General features: G+C 38.1%; 1 non-coding gene across 1 annotated transcript; it reads left to right on the forward strand.

Moving 5' to 3' along the window:
* The first annotated feature begins 8524 nt into the window (after window positions 1-8524).
* Window positions 8525-8631, forward strand: LOC141723048 (small nucleolar RNA R71). The gene has a single exon (XR_012576041.1). It is a non-coding gene; the product is annotated as a small nucleolar RNA R71 (small nucleolar RNA).
* The last annotated feature ends 10225 nt before the right edge of the window (window positions 8632-18856 follow it).

Below are 18856 nucleotides of genomic sequence, written 5' to 3' on the forward strand. Positions count from 1 at the left end.
TCATACAATCACCACATACTAAGGCATCGAAACAATTTAACTAAAGAAATCAATAATTAAATCCGCTAGAACCCCACGATAACGATTAGCCCATAATCGACTCATCATCAACGTGTGTTCTGATGAAAGCATGGTATAACAAATGTAGTCTTTATACTAAAATAACAAAACGAAGTACTAAACAAGAGTAAAGGTTCACAATTAAGAAAACTAGCATCCAAAGTACAACTTAAAACAAAGATTCACAAGTAAAAATAAGATCTTCTTTGTCTTCATTGAATTATGCTAATAAGGTCTTCTTACGGCTCTCCTTGCGCTCTGGTACGTCTCTCCATAAAAATGTTCTTATATGAATATATATAGCAGCCCTAATCAATCTGGAAGTCTCCCAATTAGAATTGCATTAGAATCAGGATTTAAAACTTTCGCACCGGGGCGGCCGCGCGCTATCACAGCGCGGGCGTGCTGTCATTCTGCAATCCTGGCTCGGGCGCGCGCTATTACAGCGCGGGCGCGCCGTCCTTCTAAGAAAAACATAGATTTTATCTTTTTCCTTGCTGCTTCGAGCTGGCTTTCCACGAACTTTTATTCCAACACCACCTTGACACCAAATGAGCACCAAAACAATGCTAATTCACCTGATTACCTATATAATGCCTGGAATACAAAAACACTAGAAAATACATTAAAACACTTAACAACTTGAGTACAAATGCATCAATTCAAAGCTTATTAGAGCATAATAAAGTGTCATAAATACCACTCAACATACACCCAAACTTGAATCGATGCTTGTCCTCAAGCATAAACAGACTCAAAGAACAAGAAACAAAAATGCATGAATGCAACTACATGAATGCAATGATCCCAATAGAATAACTCTACCACTCAACAAGCAACATATCAACAAATGCAGCTACTCGCATAAAGATCAATTAAATCATACAAATCAACTTACAAACTAGAGACGTGCATGTGTGCAGATGCTTACAGATATACTATTACAACTAGATCGACAATCATGACTCACTACTTATCAAAACAATCACAAGTTTATAAATAGAATAAAAGCTAGACTCAAAATAATTTATAACCCTTCAATTCTTATATTGGAGTTTTATACGGATTCATGCTTTTATTCAGAATGAAACAACACATATATGCTTATTTGATCGTGCAATAAGTGAGGTCCACAAAAGACTTATACAATAGTACCCATGTAGTGAGCGTTAAGTTAGCGGATCCCAGACTATAAAAACCTTAGGTCACTAGGCACAAAATCCTCTAAGAACTTTATAACTCGAGTACTAAAGAGCCCACTCGTGATCAATTATACATAACACTTATTCTCTCTTTTTTCTTTTCCTCTTTTTTTCTTCTTTTTTTCCAACAAATTTCTGAATGAGTGTGTTTCGCTCCATCTCATTCAACCCTAGACTACTCATATAAATATGAACCGGCTACTAGCCATTTAACACCTAGCCACATAACTAGCAATGAAATCCAATTTTCTCTAATTTTAAATATCCATGTCTTTTATTATTAAGAGAATATCCTAAATTCTAAATATAAACAAGCGATTACACCTTGACAAACAAACAAACCATGACTATAATCTAGCACTCTAGCAACCTATAAGGCTTAGTGAAATACAAGTGTCTCCAGCATACACATCAACTTAATACGACTTAACATCTCTAAACACGACATCACTACACTATCATCAATATCACAAGTCAACTGGAAAAATTATCTAAGGGATCATGTTATAATGCAAATGCATGAAAACTATATGAACAAAATAACATAAAACTATCAAAAATTAAAAAAAACTATATGGAAAAATATGCAAACTACATGAACTAAACTATAAAATATGCAAACTATATGAACTAAACTATCATGAACATGCAACTATATGAGACTCACACAAAAACATATTCCTTCAACTACTACCCCAAAACTTAAAATATTCACTGTCCTTAGTGAAGGTAATAGTAAGGAATTCAGGCATACCTAATCAGAATCAGGCTCCTCACCCTCAACGGGTGAAGTGCCAGGTGTGTTCGAAGGTGGATACATGGAATCCTCACAAAAAACTGGCCACTGGATATCAACACCGGTGGCTCTAAAAGCTGTCCCAAGTGCCTGGTTGAGATCACGTGCGAACCTACTATGGATGTCATGCATCGCATCCATCCTCCTCGCCAAACGCCTGTACTGCGTCATGCTCATGCCAGCTCCCATATCAGCTCCTTCCTCCTCCTCATGTGCCTACTGCGATGGCCCTGCCTCATCTCCTAGATGAGATCTCCATGTAGTCCTGCTCGCCTGAGTGGCCCCAGAAGCTGGCCTCCCACCAGGTAGGTGGTCAAAAGTATAACCAAGCCCCTTCAGATCGGGCTTGCCTGCATCCTATTCTTGCATCATAACCAAAGTAGTGTTGTCAATCGGAGTACTCGGGATCTTCAATTTCTCATGTGTGGGCCAATGAACACCAAATACCATGCACAGCTTCGTCACCACGGATGCATACAGAATAGACCCGTAGTACTCCCCCTCAAGAACTTCAGAATCCCCTGATAAATCACCATCTCCAAATCTATATAATCGCCCTGAAGAATGCCCCATAACAGCCGTGCACGCTCCACAGTAATCTCATGCACATGCGAAGATGGCATGATGTTAGCACATATAAAAGTGTTCCATGCACGGGCAAACCTGTTCATTCTGGAAGCCGGGAATGTAGAATACTTGGTCGTGCCCCTCTTGATCTTCCGGTGAGTATCGGGATGGCACATAGTAGCAATAATAAGATCCAGATCAAAGTCTTCTGAGTCTTATCATTCCAGGTGTCCTGCCCGGGCTTCCTCGCGGGCTGCTCAATCATAGTCCTGATAGCCTCTACACTATACTCCACCGTCCTCCCTCGAACCACCATGAAGCCATTCTTCTCGGCCTTGGCGTTTGCATAGAACTCGCGAACAACACTCATGGGCACAGTAGTGGGTGCCTCACAAATAGGAACCCAACCCATCTCAAGAATCATCTCCAACAGCTGACCATCCTTCCCTGATGGCAGAAAACCTCATTCCTTATGATTGGCTTCGAAAGAAGCCTTGTGTACTACGCTTCAGCCACGGGAGTAGAGAACCTTGGCCTTACACCACCCACACTTGATGAATCGGAGGTGCTGCTGTTGACTTGTGTTCTTTGTCTCTTGGGTGCCATTGGAAGTGAGTAGAGAGAATAAAATTTGTGTTTGAGAGAGAATTTGTGTTTGAGAGAGAATTTGTGTTTGAGAATTTATGAATTGGTGAAGAGGTTTGTGTATGAGGTGTATGTATATATAGGTGGTAAAAAAGAATTATATATGGAATAGAAGTGGGTTTTGATTATGGGAATAATGGGAGTAATGGGTTTGATTTGGAGAGGGAATTATGGGATGTGGGGGAGTAAAATTCGGTTGGGAATTGATTTTGGAACAAAATTCCTGTTTTTCCCCCTTAACTGCCTTTTATTTTTTTCTGAGTCGGGACATAGAGCGGCCGCACGCTGAGACAGAGCGGCCGCACGCTGAGACAGTGCGGGCGTGTGCTACTTCTGCCAAATCGAGGCGGCCGTGCGCTGTAACAGCGCAGGGGCGCCATATTTTTGTGAAATCAGCGCGGCCGCGCGCTAGGACAGCGCGGTCGCGCCAAGCTTTTGAAGTGAGCCCTGAATTTTTTCTTTTTCTGATTTTCTCTTTTCTTCTTGCTTCCTCTAATTACTAATGTACAACAAATTTGGGTTGCCTCCCAAGAAGCGCTTCTTTTACGTCGCTAGCTTGATGTAGAACCTTGAGCTCAAACAGACAATAGAACAGCACTAACCACCTCACGATTTGCCATGTCACCATAGTAATGCTTCAAACTCTGACCATTTACCTTGAAAGCCTGGCCCGGATCATTCTTAAAAATTTCAACCGCTCCATGCGGAAACACAGTTTTGATTATGAAGGGCCCTGATCACCTTGACTTTAACTTCCCGGGGAAATGACGGAGATGAGATTTAAACAAGAGAACTTGTTGCCCCGGCACAAATGATTTGAGCACTAGACCTCGATCGTGCCACCTCTTGACTTTCTCCTTATACATTTTGTTGTTCTCATAAGCTTGAAGTCGAAACTCATCGAGTTCATTCAATTGAAGCATCCTCTTCTTTCCAGCCGCATTCAAGTCAAGATTCAATTTCTTCAAAGCCCAATATGCCTTATGCTCGAGCTCTACAGGCAAATGACACCCCTTACCATAAACCAACTAAAACGGCGACATTTCCAATGGAGTCTTATATGCGGTTCTATAAGCCCAAACAGCTTCATCAAGCTTCAAAGACCAATCTTTCCTCGACGGGCACACAACTTTCTCTAAAATGCGCTTGATCTCTCTGTTAGACACCTCAGCTTGACCATTTGTCTGAGGATGATAAGTCGTGGCAATGCGATGATTCACATTATACCTTCTCATCATAGAAGTGAACTTGCGATTGCAAAAATGCGACCCCTCATCACTGATTATGACTCTTGGAGTTCCAAACCTTGTGAATATCTACTTGTGAAGAAAATTAAGCACCACTTTCGCATCATTTGTTGGCAACGCCTTAACTTCCACCCATTTCGACACATAATCAACCGCCAACGAGATATACTGATTGTTACAAGATGAGACAAATGGCCCCATGAAGTCAATTCCCCAAACATCGAAGACTTCAACCTCGAGAAGCACATTAAGAGTCATCTCATCCCTTTTGGGCATATTACCCATACGTTGACATTGATCACATTTCAAGACGAACTGGTGAGCATATTTAAACAATGTCGGCCAAAAGAATCCTGCTTGAAAAATACGAGCTGCTGTCTTTTTTCCACCATACTGTCCTCCATAAGCCGTTGAGTGGCAATCTCGCAATATCCCCCCCCCCCCGTTTCGCTGTAAGGAATACATCTCCTGATGATTTGGTCAGCTCCCTGTTGAAAAAGAAATGACTCATCTCACATATACCACTTCACTTCATGTAGAAATTTCTTCTGTTGAGCAGATGATAAATCGGGATGCATGATATTACTCACCAGGTAGTTCACAATATCTGCAAACCACAGTTCTTCTTCTTGCACTCCAAACAGCTGCTCATCGGGAAAAGACTCATTTATCAATGTCTTATCCAATGAAGTAGCATTAGGATTTTTTAAGTGCGAGAGATTATCAGTGACTTGATTTTTAGTCCCCTTTCTGTCCTTGTTCTCTAGTTCAAATTCTTAAAGCAAAAGAACCCATCTAATCAATTTAGGCTTCGAGTCCTTCTTTGAGGTGAGATATCTAATTGCAGCATGATCAGTGAAAACTGTCACCTTAGTCCCAAGTAGATAAGATCGAAATTTCTGAAAACCATAGACAATAGCCAAAAGTTTTTTCTCCGTAGTAGTGTAATTCAGTTGAGCACCATTAAGATTCTTACTAGCATAGTAGACCACATGAAATATGTTGTTCTTCCTCTGTCAAAGAACTGCTCCAGCATAGTCACTTGTATCGCACATCATCTCAAAAGGTTCATTCCAATCAGGTGCAATTATGACCGGTGCCGTGATTAAGCTCTTCTTCAAAGTCTCAAAAGCTACAAGACACTCATCATCAAACTTGAAAGGGACATCTTTCTCTAGATAACTGCACAATGGCTTTGAAATCTTAGAGAAGTCTTTGATGAAACGCCTATAGAAACCCGCATGACCAAGAAAACTATGAATTCCCTTAACAAAAATAGGTGGAGGAAGATTCTCAATGACCCCCACATTGGCCTTGTCCACCTCTAGACCCTTACTAGAAACCTTATGCCCGAGAATAATGCCCTGACGCACCATAAAGTGACATTTCTCCCAATTGAGAACCAGATTGGTCTCAACACACCTTTTCAGAACGTGTCTAAGATTTTGCAAGCATTCATCAAAAGAATCGCCAAATACAGAGAAGTTGTCCATGAACACCTCCACATTCTGGCCAATCATATCAGAAAAGATGGCCATCATACATCTCTAAAATGTGGATGGTGCACCACACAGACCAAAAGAAACTCGTCTGAAAGCAAAATTACCAAATTGACAAGTGAAGGTAGTTTTCTCCTGATCTTCTGGAGCGATACAAATCTGATTGTAACCCGAATAGCCATCTAGAAGACAATAGTAATCATGCCCAGCCAATCTATCAAGCATCTGATCATTGAAAGGAAGAGGGAAGTGATCCTTCCTTGTAGCCTTATTCAACTTCCTGTAGTCCATGCAAACTCTCCACCCCGTGACTGTTCTAGTAGGAATAAGCTCATTCTTTTTATTTGCTACCACAGTAATACCACCTTTCTTTGGCACACATTGAACCGGGCTTACCCATGAACTGTCAGAAATAGGGTAGATGATCCCTGCATCTAGCCACTTAAGAATTTCCTTCTTCAATACTTCCTTCATGATTGGATTAAGTCTTCTTTGCTACTCGACTGTAGGCTTGCTACCTTCCTCTAGCATAATTTTATGCATGCAATAAGAAGGGCTGATTCCCTTTATGTCTGCTATAGTCTAGCCAATTGCCGATTTGAACTCTCTCAGAATCCTCAGAAGCTTTTCCGCATCACTACCTGAAAGGTCAGATGCAATAATAACAGGAAAAGTAGATGCATCACCTAAAAACGCATACCTCAAATGCTCAGTTAAAGGCTTAAGCTCAAGAGTGGGAGCTTCCTCAATAGATGGCTTGAGGAGTTTAGGAGCTTTGTTTAATTCCTCCATTCCAAGGGATTTAAAAGGCATATCTATCTTCATCTTCCAGGGAGAAGCATTCAAATACTGTAATTATTTTTCACCTTCGTCATTTTCACTATCTGAATTTCCCAATAAGGCTTTCTCTAAGGCATCAGACCTTAAAAATTGATCAAGTTCTGAAGTAACTACAGAATCAACCAATTCCACAATAAAAGTTACATCCTGATCCAGCACTCGCATCGTAAGCTCACCCTTCTACACGTCTATCAAGGTTCGGCCAATTGCCAAGAAAGGTCTTCCCAAGATTATGAGAATCTTCTTATCCTCCTCGAAATTAAAAATTACAAAATCAGCAGGGAAGATGAGTTTATCAACCTTGACCAAGACATCCTCCATAATACTTCACGGATATGTAAGAGAACGGTCGGCTAACTGCAAGGTCATATAAGTCAGTTTTGGATCAGGTAAGTCCGGCTGCTTGAAGATTGATAATGGCATTAGATTGATGCTAGCTCCCAAGTCACATAAGCATCTGTCGAAAGACATTTTTCCAATAGTACACGAAATAGTGAAACTTCCTGGATCTTTAAGCTTCAGAGGCAACTTTTGTTGCAGCACAACACTGCATTCCTCCGTAAGAGCGACTGTCTCTAAATCATCTAGCTTCACTTTCTGAGAGAGAATACATTTCATAAACTTTGCATAACTACGCATCTGCTCAAGAGCCTCAACGAAAGGTATGTTGATATGAAGTTTCTTGAACACCTCCAGAAACTTCTCAAATTGCTTGTCCAGCTTTTTCTTCTGCAACCGCTTGGGAAAAGGCGGTGGAGGATAGATCTGTTTCTCCCCTGTATTACCCTCAGGAGGAGTGTGCTCAACAGTAGTCTTCCTTGATTCCACTTCTACTTCCTGTCGCTCTATTTCTTTCTCAACCTCTGCTTCTTCAGTCAACACTTGAGTTTGTTCGGGTTTGCGACCTTTCCAGACCTTAAAGTGATTGCCTTTACCTGCTCCTTAGCTTCCCTCTTTCCTGGCACTTCAGTGTCACTAGGTAGTGTACCAGGCTAACGATTAAGCAAGGCATTGGCAATTTGCCCAATTTGATTTTCTAAGGTCTTGATAGAAATGACTTGACTCTTGCACATAAGTTTCAACTCCTCTAATTCATATTTTTCATTGGCTTGTTACAGCTGGAGTTGTTGTCTTGGTGCATACTGCGGTTGCTAAAAACTAGGGGGGTTGTACTGCTTAACTGGATACTGCTGATAAGGTTGTTGAACCACATTCCGAGTGTTGCTCCAACTGAAATTAGGATAATTGCGGTTGTTGGGATGATAAGTGGCTGGCACAAGTTGCTGCGAATGCTGAAAGTTGCTCACGAACTGAGCTGATTCACTAGAAATTGCGCACTGATCAGTCTCGTGGGTACCAGCACAAAGCTCACAGATACTAGCAATTTGATTAACTCCATAATTAGCCAAAGTGTCCACCTTCATCGTCAAAGCCTTAAGTTGGACAGCTATAACAGTTGCTACATCCAACTCCAGAATTCCTGCTACCTTTCTCTGAGTCAATCTCTGGGAAGGATTCTGGTACTCATTAGCAGCCATCAGTTTAGTAAGTTCATAAGCTTCATCGTAGCTTTTAGCCCACAAGGCTCCTCTTGATGCTGCATCAAGCATGGGTCTAGAAGTAGCACCCAATCCATTGTAGAAACAGTTAATAATCATCCAATCATGCATGCCATGGTGTGGGCACTTCCTTATCATCTCCTTATATCGATTCCAAGCCTCCCACAGAGATTCTTCAGTTTGCTGAGCAAACTGAGTAAGAGCATTCCTGATTGCAGTAGTCTTCGCCATAAGGAAGAATTTAGTGAGAAACTTTTGAGCAAGATCTTCCCAAGTGGTGATAGACCCTGCTGGTAGAGAATGTAACCAGCACTTAGCCTTGTCCCTCAGAGAGAATGGGAAGAGTCGCAGCTTGATAGCATCTTCAGTCACATCATTGAATTTGAACATGTCGCAGATCTCGATAAAATCCTTGATGTGCATGTTGGGGTATTCAGTACGAGAACCCCCAAACTGAACTGAGTTTTGTATCATCTGAATCGTGCTTGACTTGTTCTCAAAAGTGTTAGCCCTGATGGCTGGCCTGATGATGCTTGACTGAATGTCATTAATCTTAGGCTGAGAATAGTCCATCAAAGCCTTAGGATTTTCTGCTTGATCACCCATCTCAACTAAAGCTGGTTCCTCGAATTTCTCTTCTTCTTCTTTTACCTTCTTTTCTTCCTCAAAAACTTCCCTTCGAACCATCACAAGTTCTTCCTCGGCTTTATTCAGTGTTCTCTTACGAGTACGCGAACGCGTATGCATCCATCCTCGCTAGAGTACCTGAAATAAGACAAGGAAACAAATAAGTAACAATGTCCGAGTCAATGAACTTTAACAACCACTGTAATCCCCGGCAGCGGCGCCAAAAACTTGTTAGTCGCTAAACACGCGCTAATAATTCACGCAAGTATACGCTTTCGCAAGTAATATATAATTTATTATAGTTCGTTCCCACAGAGACTGGCGTTGGTTAACTATTTAATTTATGCACTTAAGCAACAATGTATGGTTATTATTCAATGCTAAGATGATAACAATTTGGGTTGTTATAACTAAGAATTAAGCTAACAATTATAACTAAGGGAATAAGATTGATTGAATTAATATATATGACAAACATGAGATTCTAACTTTATTAAATACTTCATTCAATAGCCTTATTGTTCTTAACTTTAGCATGCAATGGTGATGACACTAATCAGATAACACGAAACTGATAAACGCCAACTTTCGTTGCACGAGTACCATACTACCAGACATCCACAAAAGAGATAGAAGCTGAATAGACACCAATTATATTGAGACCCTATATGTCTATAGAATTTGACAACATAACATTTTAAGCACAAGTTATCTATCTTGATTACATAGGGCAAGTAAGATGGGTAAAATTACCTACGAATCATGCATAACAATAACACATGAACCTATGCTAGCATGGCAAGTTCTAAATCTTTCAATTCACTGTCACTTCATTAAGAATTAACACGCTATCTTATAAGTTCACGACTCTTATAAGATGAATAAGCCCAACCAATACTAGGTTCTCATACAATCACCACACACTAAGGCATCGAAACAATTTAACTAAAGAAATCCATAATTAAATCCGCTATAACCCCACGATAACGATTAGCCCATAATCGGACTCATCCTCAATGTAGGTTCCGATGAAAGCATGGTATAACAAACATAGTCTTTATACTTAAATAATAAAACCAAGTACTAAACAAGAGTAAAGGTTCACAAGTAAGAAAACTAGCATCCAAAGTACAACTTAAAATAAAGATTCACAAGTAAAAACAAGATCTTCTTCGTCTTTGTTGAATTGTGCTAATACGGTCTTCTTACGGCTCTCATTGCGCTCTGGTACGTCTCTCTATGAAAATGTTCTTATTTGAATATATATAGCAGCCCTAATCAATCTGGAAGTCTCTCAATTGGAATTGCATTAGAATCAGGATTCAAAACTTTCGCACCGGCGCAGCCGCGAGCTATCACAGCGCGGGCGCGTTGTCATACTGGAAGCATGGCGTGGCCTCACGCTATCACAGCGCGGGCGCACTGTCCTTCTGGGAAAAACTCAGATTCCATCTTTTTCCTTCCTGCTTCGAGTCGGCTTTCCACGAGCTTTTATTCCAACACCACCTTGACACCAAATTAGCAGCAAAACAATGCTAATTCACCTGATTACCTAGATAATGCCTGGAATGCAAAAACATTAGAAAACACATTAAAACACTTAACAACTTGAGTACAAATGCATCAATTCAAAGCTTATTAGAGCATAATAAAGTGTCATAAATGCCATTCAACACTTTACTTCCAGTTCAAGATAAGCTTTGTCTTTCATTGCTTTCTTGGGTTTCCTGCATTCTATAGCAAAATGGCCTAGCTCATTACAGTTATAGCACCTTATCTTTAATCTGTTAACAGATCCAGTTTTGTAACCATTTTTGCTATCAAATGTGTACTTCCCTTTTCCTTTCCAGCTGTTGTCTTTGGTGAAAGATTGTCCTTTACCCTTGAAGAATCTTGGTTTCTTTACTTTAATGTTAGAGAACTTTCTTGCCAGATAGGCCATTGACTGATCTAGCTCATCAAGTTCATCCAGGGTGTAGAACTCATCTTCTTCTAATTACAGTATGACTTGTTCCCGTGAATCATTATTTATTTGCTCACTTGTTGAGGCAACTGGAGTCTAGGATCTTGGCTCATCATTAGAGGTCTGGCTTTCATTAATAATTAGAGCACTTGAACCATCTACAACATGCCCTTGACAAGCTCTTAATGATTTCCTTTGAATCATTTCTAGTTCATATATTTTAAGATTTCATATAGAACTTCCACAGTTATTCTGCTCAAGTCTATCCCTTCTCTGATTGCTGAAATTTTATGTTCCAAATGATCAGGGAGTGTAAGAAAAAACTTCAAGCTCACTTCTTCAGCTTTATAGTATTTGTCATGCAGCTGCAAGTCATTAATCAGCTTGTTAAACCTTTCAAACACATCAGTAATACTTTCTTTTGGCTAAGCCATAAAACCCTAATACTGTGAAATCCGTATCCTTCTTTGATTTGACCTAACTTCCTTAGTGCCTTCACACAATATTTCTATCTTTTCCCAGATCTGCTTAGTAGTGTCACAGTTGACAATGTTGTTGTACATAACATTGTCAAGTGAATGTGTTTTTGTGTTTATTTGCTTTTCTTGAAGTGTTTATGATTATGAACAAAGTAAATTAAATTTTGTAGTAAGATGTGTTACTACTGAAATTAAACAAGCAATAACAGTGCACACAAATTTTTCAAAACTCACTTAACTTTATATTAAAATTAAGAATGTTTTGCTACAAAATTTCTAGGCTCTTTGTTGCTAAAGAGCTTAGCTTCTTCCTTGAGAGAATACAAGATTTTTCTTATCTAAATTATTACAACTGATAAAGCATCAAGTGTTTACTTTATAGATCAATAAACACTGGTTATTACACAACATGCAACAACATGTACTAAACCCTATTTTTAGATTATCAAATCTTTCTATTTCTGGATTAGTGTATCTTGCTAATATTGCACGCCTGTGACTTTACTTTTCCAGTTAATCTTTGCCTTTGATCTTATACTCTTCAAGCTGCTTTTTGTAGACTTGTCAATCCAACTGATAGGATTTTCTGTTGATTGATAATCTTGGATATTGAAGTGGTCTACACTTTGTACTTTAAGTTTTACCTCGAGATCTCCAGTTTGGTATGTAGAGAACTAGACATCTCGATAAGTATATTGGCTTATCGAGATCTCTAATCATTCTACAGTAATTTTGACTTGTAGAGGTCTTTGAGTTCTCTATAAGAGAATTTAGCTTGTCGAGATCTCTCATCTTCATGTCTTCACTTTGGCTTATCGATATCTCTGAGTTCTCTAGTGGGAAATAGACTTATTGATATCTCAGAGATCTCTAGTGATATTTTGACTTATCGATATCTCAGAGATCTCTAGTGATATTTTGACTTATCGATATCTCTAGAGTTCTCTAGTGAAGAAATTACTTGTCGATATCTCCAATCTTCATGTCTTCAATTTGGCTTGTCGATATCTCTGAGTTCTCTAGTAGCTTTTCTGAATTTCCGATAAGTCATTCTGGAGTTCTCGAATGACTTTTCTATAATACTTAATCTGTGACTTGTAGAGAACTTGACTTAAAATATTTTTCCCAAAACATATTTATTCAACTCTAACCTTCTTCATAATTCTTCTGAGGCATGATCATCTTGATCTTCTTCCATATAGAATTCTTAGGCTTGATACTGTTTATAGAAAAATAGGCCAGTCTTCCCTTGAACATTTTTACAGACTTAAGTATTACAATACACAAAGCAAACATATATTACCATACAACTTACTTAGGGTTGTCAATTTGACTTAGTCTTGTTATTGTACAGACATGTCTTGCAAAACATCATGGTTGTTGTTGTCTTCCCACAGATGACGCCAAATGTTGTGAAATTAAAACTAGGATTGTGATTACAATTAATGTTATGATTGTTGAACTTCGAGATTTTATGGTTGTTCTCGTAGTGGAGACTAGTTGTCCTCGCAAGATGCCTACGTATCTCTGTATTCTAGAGAATCAAGCCAAAAACGTAGTTCTAGGTTGAGGAGTAGAACCCTTTATATAGATATTGAGTCTAGGGTTAGACTAGGGTAGGGAGACTTGGTGGAAAAGTCTCCTACTTAGATGGTAAGTAGGACTCTCCTAGACGGTGGACTCTGGATCCTTCCTAGGAGGAGTCCGTTTCCTTGTTGGATACTATGTTGTTGTTATTATGGACCTCATTTCCAGGTCTGCTCGTAGGCCTATCACATAGCTAATTTTGGACCGTGGGCTACACGACTCAATTTGGGTCGTGGCTGTCATAGTCTGCTCGGACTATCAAGACTCATATCGGGTCATGACCATGAGGACCTACTTCTCGCCGTGGCGTCACGGGGTTGACCAGTCAATTTTAGGACACAATTAACTCAGCATTAGATGTGTCTTTGCAGATTACTTTTCATTCATATCAATACACACACATATATATATATGTATGTGTGTGTGTATATATATATTATAAACGGTTCAATTAAAGGGATATAATCGTAACTGCTTTTTACCAAATCGTTTTATCGGTTATGGTTTTTTATTTCCATTTTTTGATGCAATTTTTCAATTTTTAGGTCCAGTTTTGATTTATCATTTTTTGTTTGCTCACCCCTAATAATTTTAAAGGAATTTTTTGGATTTTTAAAATAATGGATATTCAATTTGGATTAAAAATACACTTTAAAATCTGGTGGTATTCAGTGAGGATTGTAATTTTTTTGAAATATTAGAATATTCAATTTTAATTTTAAAAAGTCCACAGAACTGATAAAATTTAATTTGAATTTTTAAAAATACAATAATATCTGATGGTATTTGTTAAAGAATCAGTCACGGGCGCCCATATTTGGAGCATACCTTTGCCTTTCGTATCCGTAATAAATTATGAGAATGTTGAGGTATAAGGTTTTTGTAGGGTTTTGGTTTAAGATTTGTTTTTGCTTTTTCTTACGGAAGAAGATGATAATTAAATGACAAAAATAAAAAGAGATTTCTCATTTAACATACTTCCAAAAGTTCAGAATCAGCTTTTAGTACATTCTTTCTGTGCCACCAGTTGGACACGTGGTTACTACTAATTGGACTAAAATATAACAGACTCCACTAATAGTTTAAACATTGGGCCCGTAGAACTACAATTGGGCCTATCCCAATTTAAAGACGCAACATTAATTATGAACCTGAAACAACATCGTAGCATCAGTTTGAAACAATAATATAATCCCGCCTTGAATCATGATAATAGACCCTTCTTGAAAACATCCTTGTCATCATGGATGGAAGTTTGGGTACTTAGCAGATAATTGCTCCCAAAATTCCTAGGTTGCTTCATCAGGTAACCCGTTCTGCCACTGAATAAGTACCATGGTTACTGGTTTATTGCCTCTATTCACCAATCTACGTTCCAAAATGGCCACCGGCTTAGATTCAATCACGCCTGTGTCTGCAGCTTCAAGTAATTCAGTTTAAATTGTCTTCTTTGCACCATTTTTTTTCTTCAATTGTGATATATGAAAGACTTTATGGATTCTTGAAGTTGCTGTAATGCCAAATGATACGCCACATTTCCAACGCGTTTAGTAACTGTTTAAAGGTCATAATATTTTGCTGATAGCTTATGGTTCTTCCTGTCATTGATAAAGAGTTGTCTATAGGGTTGCAATTTAAGAAAAACCTCATCTCCTTCCTTGATTTCTCAATCAGTTCGCCTTTTATCGTAATACCACTTCATCTATTCTTGGACCTTAAGGAGATTATCCTTAATTAATTGCTGAGAAGAGAATCTATCCCTCGGATAGTTATTGACTTCAGGACCTTTGGTTCTTGCATAGTGGTAGTTGATAGTAGGAGGTGTACAGGGCTTCGACATGGGACATTCCCAGGGCTGTGTGGTGGGTATCATTAATTGTACACCATTCAACCATAAACAACTAATAACATGAAGTATATGGTTTATGACTAGCTGTGCACCTTAAAAAAATTCCACACATTGGTTCACACGTTCAGTCCACCCATCCGTTTGAGGATGATAAGCAGTACTCATCCTCAACTTGATGTCCATTAGAAGTCAAGAGTTCTTTATAGAAGTTACTAAGGAATATATAATCTCTATCAGAGATAATAGCAGTCAGGAGACCGTGTAATTTGATTATATTGTGGATGACTTCTTGAGCTACTTTACTTGCTGTGAAAGGGTGTGTTAAGGTAATTAAGTAACAGTATTTTGTGAATTTGTCAAAAACTACCAAAATAGTGTCCTTGCCTTTAGATCTAGGGATCCCTTCCATAAATTCCATGGTAATCACCTCTTAGGCTCCATTTGGAATGGTAATTGGCTGTAATAACCCTGGGGGTAGTGCATGTTCTACTTTATTTATCTGGAAATTGTCACATTCTTTTAATGAATGTTGTGACATCAGCTTGAAGTCATGGCCAATAAAATATCTTCTCAATTCTTTAAGTGGTTGCAGATATACCAGAACGTCCACCCTCTATACTTTTGCGGAGGACTTCACAGATTTACCTTTTTAGTTATTTGTTGTTTCCCATATAGTGTTTACCCTGTTTTCTTAGCTCTCCTTGGAGAAAAGTATAACCCTCAACAACTTGGAGGTCAAGAGTCAGTTTAGCCATCAACTCCATGGCTTCTTGGTTGGTAGTTAAAATGCTTTCGAGTTCCCACTTCCACTTAGGCTTTAAGACATGTGCCACGATAATGAGTTCAATGTCTTCATTTAACCTTGAGAAGGCATAAGCTACAAGGTTTTCCTTCCATTTCTTATACTGAACTATGTAGTCATATCCAAAGAGCTTTGAAAGTCATTTCTGTTGCAGACTGATGGTTATCTTTTGTTCCATCAGGTGTTTAAGTGACTCATAGTTTGTTTTGATGATGAAGGGGTGACCAAGCAGCTATGATCTCCATTTTTTGGTAGCGATAATGATAGCTAGCAATTCCTTCTCATAAGTACTGAGGCACAAGTGCTTCTGATTCAAAGCCTTGCTAAGGTAGACAATTGGATTGCCATCTTGCATCATGACAGCCGCCACACCACCCTTGCAAGTGTCTTTTTCAATCACTAGTGGTTTGGAGAAGTCAGGTAAAGCCAAGATAGGGGTCTGAGACATCGTATCTTTAAGTTTGTTGAAGGCTGCAATAGCTTCTTCATTTCAGTTGAAATTATCTTTCTTTAGCAATTGAGTCAGTGGCCTATAGATGATACCATAATTCTTTACAAATCTTCTGTAGTAGCCAGTCAACCCTATGAACCCTCTTAGTCCCTTTATGGTTTTCAGAAATGGACAGTTCACCATGGCTTCAATTATTTGTTTATCATATGCAACCCCTTGACTGCTAATTATATATCCCAGGTAGCCTACTTCAGAGCAAGCCATGACATATTTGCTCCTTTTTACAAAGAGTTTGTGAGCTCTCAATCTTTCAAAGAGCAACCTCGGGTGTTGTTCATATTCTGTCATGTTTGTACTGTAGACTAGTATGTCATTAAAAAAGACAAGTAGAAATTTCGTAATAAAATTAGCAAATACTTCATTCATAAGAGTTTGAAAAGAAGTTGGGGCATTAGTTGAGCCAAAAGGTATAACAAGAAACTCAAATAGGCAATGGTGTGTTTTAAAGGCAGTTTAATAGGAATCACCTTCATGTACTCGAATTTAATGGTATACACTTCTGAGGTCAAGTTTAGAGTATACCTGACTGCCTTTGAGTTATGCAAGGAGTTCTTCAATTATGGGTATAGGAAATATATTATCTACTGTAATAGTGTTTAATGCTCTGTAGTCTACCACTAGTCTCTGGCTTTCATCCTTCTTTCTTACTAGTAGAACAGGTGATGCAAAGGGTGAGGTACTAGCCTTGATAATGCTAGCTTCCAGCATTTCTCTGGTTATTCTTTCAATCTCTTCCTTATATGCTATGGGGCGCCTATAAGGGTAAGAGTTAACTGGTCCAGAGTTTGGTTTGAGAGGGATGTGATGGGAATGACTCCTTCTTGGTGGCAGGCTTGTTGGTGATGCAAAAATATCTTTATATTCCTTTAATACAGCTGAAACTTGATTAGGCAGGTTGTCATCCTTAGGGAATCCCTCATCTTGATTGGATATTTATACTAGGAAATAGGCTTCTTCCTTGTGATACTTCAATTCAAATTTGTTGAGGTGTAAATTTACACTTGCTATTAATGCTGGTTTCTGTTGACAAATCCTTTTGTTCATGTAGTTAATGGTAATGCTGCCTCTGGTGTTATCAAAATTTACAGGGCTCGCCATTTTCATCCAATGAACCCCCAGTATGATGTCATATCCCCCTAGTGGAATAACATGCATTTTAACTTTAAACTATTATCCTGTCATACACCATCTCATAGGTTCCATAATTTGAAAGAGATGTGTCCTAAGTCCAATCATGTATGATGATTTAGTAATAACTTTTATGTAATCTGTTTTGATTTCATTGATATTAATAAAAGACTTATTTTGGTTTTATTGCGGGCTTTATCTATTTAAGTGTTTAAATAAGATATACCATAGTTTAGAGTAAAGCTTTTTATGGATTATGATGAGATCATAATAATAAGACCTAAAAGATGATAACTCTAAACTTAAATATTTCCTGGTCGTAGGACTACTAACTGGTAATTAGTAATCCGCAAAGATCGGTACATACTATGCTTGCTTCATTATGAAGGATGTCTATTCTCATAGACATTTGTGTGGTGGCACTATAGCTAGTATGTAGGTGCTTATTATACAATAAGTTCACTGAACATGACTCACACAGCTGAACAACTGATGGAGTTCACTCGCGTGTCAGCAGTTGTTCACATAGTGATAGTTGTACAAGTATCCTTAGACTTGAGGTCATCATAGTCATCTTGTGTACACTGAACTATGCTTTGGTTTAGTTCTTAGTGTCCAGGGATAATTATAAGGGCTCTACTGGGTATAGGAATTTGTACACGAAGATAGTGTATGATCACTAAAGGATCTACCCCTTCTAGTGAAGGAAGAGAATGTTCAATGCTGATCCACTTATGCTAGTTCAGGAATCTCTGGCCAGAGTGAATGAAATTAGAAAGGAGTTTCTAATTTACATTAAATAGAACTAAGCATAGTGAATGGGAAAGTAAATGATTAAATAAGATAGGCTTGACACAAGTTCCATGCCTTGTATTTAATCGTGAAATTGTAGGGTAGAAGGAGTTGATTGTACGGTAACTACTCACTGAATAGGTTCTTGGTATTCTAAGCAGTGAATTCGTATTATCCAGATAGTCGCAATATGCTGAGAAGTATCCCTCACGATATAGAATAAATATGATTAATTTATTAATTAATCATATTTAATGAATTAGAGAATTTATATAAATAATGATAAAATAGTTTTATTATTATTTATTTCTACAACCGGCTTAATATTGAACCTACAGGGTCACACCATAAAAGAGAATGATTTAATGGTGGAGGAATTAATTAATAATGGCTGGTAATTATTTATTTGTGAAATAAATAATTAATTAGCAGATTTAATAATTGATTAAATGAGATTTAATTAATTATTAATATTATTAATTAAGAATTTAATTTTGGAAATTAAATCAAGTGAGAGAATTATTTTTCTAAAGTGTTTAGAAAAGGGATTAATGATTAAAAGGTGTTTTAATTATTAGTTAATTGGTTAATAAGAATAATCAATTAAAGGGTTAATAATAATAATAATATTTTATGGAAAATTTTCAGCTGAAAGTTTTGCCTATAAATATACTATTATAAACCCTATTTGCCTCAACCCAAA

The sequence above is a fragment of the Apium graveolens genome, chromosome 4 (assembly GCF_009905375.1).
Source record: "Apium graveolens cultivar Ventura chromosome 4, ASM990537v1, whole genome shotgun sequence".
NCBI lineage: Eukaryota > Viridiplantae > Streptophyta > Magnoliopsida > Apiales > Apiaceae > Apium > Apium graveolens.